Source organism: Hyperoodon ampullatus, assembly GCF_949752795.1.
Source record: "Hyperoodon ampullatus genome assembly, chromosome: 6".
Taxonomy (NCBI): Eukaryota; Metazoa; Chordata; class Mammalia; order Artiodactyla; family Ziphiidae; genus Hyperoodon; species Hyperoodon ampullatus.
This window is the reverse complement of record NC_136919.1, coordinates 117,263,128-117,270,125: the sequence shown is the minus strand read 5'-3', so window position 1 is coordinate 117,270,125 and position 6,998 is coordinate 117,263,128.

Sequence of the window (6,998 nt, the reverse complement as noted above, 5' to 3'; positions counted from 1 at the left end):
GTGGAGCATCTTCCTCTGATTCTTCTCACAAAGGTACAGAAGGGAGGGAAAAAGGGGCCCTTTCCGTTAGGAAGGAGGGAAGGGGACGTGGTCCAGGGGAAGTACAAGGAGGGAGGGAGCTCCAGGACTCTTGTCTTTGCTGACCTCAGCCTGCAGGGGAGGTACAAGGAGGGAGGGAGCTCCAGGGCTCTTGTCTTTGCTGACCTCAGCCTGCTCGTTCTTGTTCTCCTGGCTTTTGCGTTCTCATCCTGATTTCTCCCTCTGCCATGCCTACAGACTCCTACCTCCACCTTTTCTTCCTCATACCTGCCTGCAGAGAGTTTTTCATTGTCAACTCACCGTGTCCTGGGACAGTACTGTAAAAGGAAATGTTTTCCCACTGGAGCAGTGTTCTAATGGGGGCGCTTTCCTGACCAAGGACTCACAAACTTTCTCCTGCTTGTGTCCCCTGGTTCACAGCAATGGACATTTTAAGCAGAAACGATGATTCAAAACTAAACATTGGTTATAAATGGGATGTGTACATCATTGGTGGCCATGGGGAGGGACGTGGTAGGATATGCCGCTGAGTGAAGGAAGAGCAGGCGTGGGCAAGGGCGTGAGGATGTTGGCAAACAGGTGTGAGCTGAGCAGGGCCCCACCAAAGGCCCTCAGACTCAGCAAAGCTCAAGGCACGTTGCAGCCAACACATCTGAGTCCTGTGTGCACTTTCTACCATAAAGTATTTAGCCCATCAAATATAATTTCTACATAAAAATCTTGACCTGAAATTATTTTGTTCGTTGTAATAAACTTATAAAAAATGTTTTTCCTTTCCACCGTAGGTGTTGGAAGAGGTTTTTTCTAGAGGGTAATTTACATAGCCTAGGCCCCTTTTCACCAAAATGAAAAACGATATTTGAGCTAAAGCCCACTTTGTCTTTTGACATTTTCTTTTCAGTGTTGTTGTAAACAAAAGTTCATTCACCTTGTGGCATGTATCCCACTTTTTTTGTTTTTATTATTGGATAATCTATTGTATGGATATTCTACATTTTATTTATTCTTCAGTTGGTGGAAACATTTCGATTGTTTCCACTTTTTGCCGTTATGAATAACGCTACTGTGAACACTTGAGTACAAGATTTTGTGTGGACATAGGTTTTTCATCCTCTTGGGTATGTATCTAGGTGTAGACTTGCTGGATCATGTGGTAACTCTGTTTAACCTTCTGAGGGACTGCCAGGGACTTTCCAGTATGGCTGCACCATTTTATAGCCTTACCAGCAGGGTATGGGGGTTCCAATTGCTCTATATCCTCATCAGCACTTGTTATTGTCTGTATTTTAACTTAGCCATCCTAGTGGGTGTGAAGTGGTATCTCATTGTAGTTTTGACTTGGATTTCCCTGATGCTTAACGGTATCAAGCCTCTTTTCCTGTGCTTATTCTCCATTTGTTTATCTTCTTAGGAGAACTGACTTCAGATCCTTTGCCCATTTTTAACTGAGTTTTTTGTCTTTTTCCTATTGAGTTGCAAGACTTCTTTTTTTTTTTTTTTTTTTTTTTTAAGACTTCTTTATATACATTCTAGATACAAGTCCCTTATCACATACATGATTTGCAAAAATCTTCTGCCACTCTGGGTTGTCTTTTCACTTGCTGGAAGATGTCCTTTGAAACACAAAAGTTTTAATTTTGATGATGGCCAGTTTATTTTTCCTTTCATTGCTTGTGTATCCTAGATCTCTTACCTTGGACACTGCCCTTAAGCTCAGAGACTCCAGATTCTGGATTTTGGCTCCGGCTTGGGCATTTGTCCTGCTGACAAGGAGCCCTAGTCCAAGAGCCCGTTCCTTCTTCCCTTGAGCCCTCCTACCGCCGCCTGCCTCTCTCACTAGCCCCCATTTCATCCTCCTGCTCCATGTGACATCCAGGCTGGAGGTTGACTTAATGATTCATGAGCTACCTGAGCCTTTTGAAGCTCTGTTCCCTCATCTAAATGAGGATTAGGATACCTACCTCAGGCTGTTGGGGGGATTTTGGTGTACAGATGCCATGTGGTATATCCTAAACATAGTATAGATGTAATACCTGTTGGCTAATTCTTGAGAAAGTGGGAGGTTTTGAATGTTGACCTTACGAGTCATGTTAATGAAAAATCCCAAAGGAAGCTGAGACATGTAAGTTATCCAATATTGGGAGTGCTCAGATTTCTTGAGACTTTTAACAAGAATGTGTACACAAAACTTATGTTTATGACAAATTTCAGTAACATAGGAAAATGGTTATGTTGTGATGACCGAGAAGACTAGGATTTATATGTATAGACACACAACACACACAGGAAGACAATTTGTCTCTAATTTGTGTGTGTTGTTTGATTAGATCATCCATTTATGTGGCTGTAAATTCCAAAGGTACCAAAGGTTCTAGAACAGTCTCCCACTTCTGCCCAAACACTCAGCTCCCTTCCTTGTGGGCAATCATTACCATTAAAAAATCCTTCCAGAGAGATTTTATGTACAGCAATACTCTTGTTTTACGAGTATCTTCTGGCTCCCCCAATACACTGTAATTTAAAAGCAGATACTCTAGATCTGTATCTCTAAGCAACCCAACAAGAGGAGAACACTCAAAGGATGTTATTCAAATAATTTCCTCCCCTGCAGGGGGAGGTTTGTCATGAATGTTTTCATGCAGTCAGTTCACTGGTGGATTCAGCTTTTCATTGTTTATTTCACCCTAGGGTTTTAAAACAGGGAAAAAACAAAGTGGAATTTAGTTGCTCCTGACATTGGAAGACAAACCTTACACTTGAGACCTCAACATATGTTTTTAAAATCTCAATCTTCACCAAGGTGTCTAGTGACCTACATAGCTAGTAATTAAGAGGCTGGGCTATGGGATGGACAACCTGGATTCAAGCCCTGCCTCAGCCACTGTGTCACCTTGGGAGAGTTATTTAACTTCTCAGTGCCTTAGTTTCATCATGTGAAAGAACGGAGATAATAAGATTAATGGAGATAATAACCTACTTCATAAGGTGGTTATGAGATTAAGTGAGCAAGTGAGTAAAGCACTTAGGACAGGGTCTGGCATATACTTTGCCATTGAGAGTTTACTATTGTTTCCCCTGGCTCTGCTACTCTATAGCTCTGTGACTTCAGATAAAGCCATTTGACTTCTGTAAACGGGGAAATGAAAACATGGGCATGATTTTTTCAAGGTCTTTTCCAGTTCTAATGTCCTGTGATTCATAATTTGTGTCCCTAGCGAAGGCTGGGATCCTGCACGCAGTAGGGGCTGCTGATTTAGGGTGCTGCTGTCGACCAGTATCCAAGACCCTCCATGTGGTACCAGAAGGCTTGCCTCACGTTTGAGTCTGGAGAAAAAGAAAACGAATGAGTCGTAATGTGTGAAGGATAGAAAAGTTATTCCAGAGAGCAGCAGGTCTTGAAACTTTGTTCCTAAGATTACTAATCAATCATGCACAATAAAATTGTACTGTCATGTTCCACAGTTGGCTCATGTGCTTGTTTGTGGGAGGTTAAAGATGATGTCAGTGGACTTCCCTGGTGGTCCAGTGGTTAAGACTCCACGCTTCCAATGCAGGGGGCGCAGGTTGGATCCCTGGTTGGGGAACTAAGATCCCACATGCTGTGCAGCCAAAAATAATAAAATAAGATGATGTCAAATATTGACTCACATGCACCGTGAATATGATCTCTGTGGCGGCAGAGCTGTTGGGCAGAAAATGACTGACTGTTGATTGTTCGTGGTGGGGACTGTAGCAAGTCACTTCAGTTTTCAAAAAGAAACTGCATCTTCTCACACGCGCCTGTGTCACCCATTCCTTCCCCAGCCACGAATGGTGGACTGAGCAAGATGGATCACTGGCTGTGAAAGCCTGATTCCTCAGCGCAGGGGAAGTGCTCCTATGGGCGCTGTCAGTCCTCGTTTGTGGGTGTCTCTTGGGTGGGTTTCTTTCGCTGGGGAACAGGCCGAGGAAGATGGGAGATTTTGGTTTCTATGGATACTGGGCTAGCTGGGATTTGCATAATGTATTTCAGAGACAGATAGTCTGGGGACACTGGGCCCAGGAGGAACATAAAGGCACATGGAAACAGGTTGGAGAGTCTGAGTTGTCAGGCTCCCATTTCAGCCGTCCTCTGGAGATGTGGGTCTGGGATCCTCCCCTACCTTCTGGAAAGGTGGCAACTTGGAGCCCCGAGGATCCAAGGATGTGGTGCATGAATGGCGCCCCCTACAGGGCATGGCATGTACTGGGGGGCTCAACAAATATTCCCGCTCTTTTGCTTCCCCTTTTATCTCAGCTATGGACTAAGGGGATCCATCAATAAATAGGTTTAGCGTGAGACTCCTCCCTTGTTTATTTACAAAGCATTCCACCATGCCCCTCGTTTTTCCCTTCTCCGTTAATAGTATTTTTTATTTTTATTATGGTAAAAATACACATAACGTAAAAATTACAATTGCCTGGGACAACATTAAATGCACCAACATTCGAATTATAGGGGTCCCAGAAGAAGAAGAGAAAAAGAAAGGGACTAGGAAATATTTGAAGAGATTATAGTTGAAAACTTCCCTAATATGGGAAAAGAAATAATCAAGTCCAGGAAGCACAAAGAGTCCCATACAGGATAAATCCATGGAAGAAAACGCCAAGACACATATTAATCAAACTATCAAAAATTAAATACAAAAAATATTAAAAGCAGCAAAGGAAAAACAACAAATAACAGACAAAGGAATCCCCATAAGCTTAACAGCTGATCTTTCAGAGAAACTCTGCAAGCGAGAAGAAAGTGGCAGGACATATTTACAGTGATGAAAGAGAGAAACCTACAACAAAGATTACCCAGCAGGGATCTCATTCGGATTCGAAGGAGAAATTAAAACCTTTACAGACAAGCAAAAGCTAAGAGAATTCAGCACCACCAAACCAGCTTTACAACAAATGCTAAAGGAACTCCTCTAGGCAGGAAACACAAGAGAAGGAAAAGACCTACAATAACAAACCCAAAACAATTAAGAAAATGGTAATAGGAAAATACATATCGATAACTACCTTAAATGTAAATGGATTAAATGCTCCAACCAAAAGACACAGATTGGCTGAATGGATACAAAAACAAGGCCCATATGTATGCTGTCTACAAGAGACCCGCTTCAGACCTAGGGACACACATAGACTGAAAGTGAGGGGATGGAAAAAGATATTCCATGCAAATGGAAATTAAAGAAAGCTGGAGTAGCAATTCTCATATCAGACAAAATAGACTTTAAAATAAAGACTATTACAAGAGATAAAGAAGGACACTACATAATGATCAAGGGATCAATCCAAGAAGAAGATATAACAACTGTAAATATTTATGCACCCAACATAGGAGCACCTCAATATATAAGGATAATGCTAACAGCCATAAAAGGGGAAATTGACAGTAATACAATCATAGTAGGGGACTTTAACACCCCACTTTCACCAATAGACAGATCATCCAAAATGAAAATAAATAAGGAAACACAAGCTTTAAATGATACATTAAACAAGAGGGACTTAATTGATATTTATAGGACATTCCATCCAAAAACAACAGAATACACTTTCTTCTCAAGTGCTCATGGAACATTCTCCAGGATAGATCACATAGTGGGTCACAAATTAAGCCTTGGTAAATTTAAGAAAATTGAAATCGTATCAAGTATCTTTTCCAACCACATTGCTATGAGACTAGATATCAATTACAGGGAAAAAATTGTAAAAAATACAAACACATGGAGGCTAAATAATACACTACTAAATAATGAAGAGATCACTAAAGAAATCAAAAAATACCTGGAAACAAATGACAATGAAAACATGATGACCCAAAACCTATGGGATGCAGCAAAAGCAGTTCTAAGAGGAAAGTTTATAGCAATACAATTCTACCTCAAGAAACAAGAAACATCTCAAATAAACAACCTAACCTTACACCTAAAGCAATTAGAGAAAGAAGAACAAAAAAATCCCCAAAGTTAGCAGAGGAAAAGAAATCATAAAGATCAGATCAGAAATAAATGAAAAAGAAATGAAGGAAACAATAGGAAAGATCAATAAAACTAAAAGCTGGTTCTTTGAGAAGATAAACAAAATTGATAAGCCATTAGCCAGACTCATCAAGAAAAAGAGGGAGAAGACTCAAATCAATAGAATTAGAAATGAAAAAGAAGAAGTAACAACTGACACTGCAGAAATACAAAGGGTCATGAGAGATTAGTACAAGCAACTATATGCCAATAAAATGGACAACCTGGAAGAAATGGACAAATTCTTAGAAAACCACAGCCTTCTGAGACTGAACCTGGAAGAAATAGAAAATATAAACAGACCAATCACAAGCACTGAAATTGAAACTGTGATTTAAAATCTTCCAACATACAAAAGCCCAGGACCAGATAGCTTCAGAGGTGAATTCTATCAAACATTTAGAGAAGAGCTAACACCTATCCTTTTCAAACTCTTCCAAAATATAGCAGAGGGAGGAACACTCCCAAACTCATTCTATGAGGCCAGCATCATCTTGATACCAAAACGAGACAAGAATGTAACAAAGAAAGAAAACTACAGGCCAATATCACTGATAAACATAGATGCGAAAATCCTCAACAACTATGCAAAAATCCTCAACAACTAGCAAACAGAATCTTACAGCACATTAAAAGGATAATACACCATGATCAAGTGGGGTTCATCCCAGGAATGCAAGGATTCTTAAATATATGCAAATCAATCAATGTGATAAACCATATTAACAAATTGAAGAATAAAAACCATATGATCATATCAATAGATGCAGAAAAACCTTTTGATAAAATTCAACACCCATTTTTATGATAAAAACCCTCCAGAAAGTAGGCATAGAGGGAACTTACCTCAACATAATAAAGGCCATATATGACAAACCCACAGCCAACATTGTTCTCAATGGTGAAAAATTGAAATCATTTCCT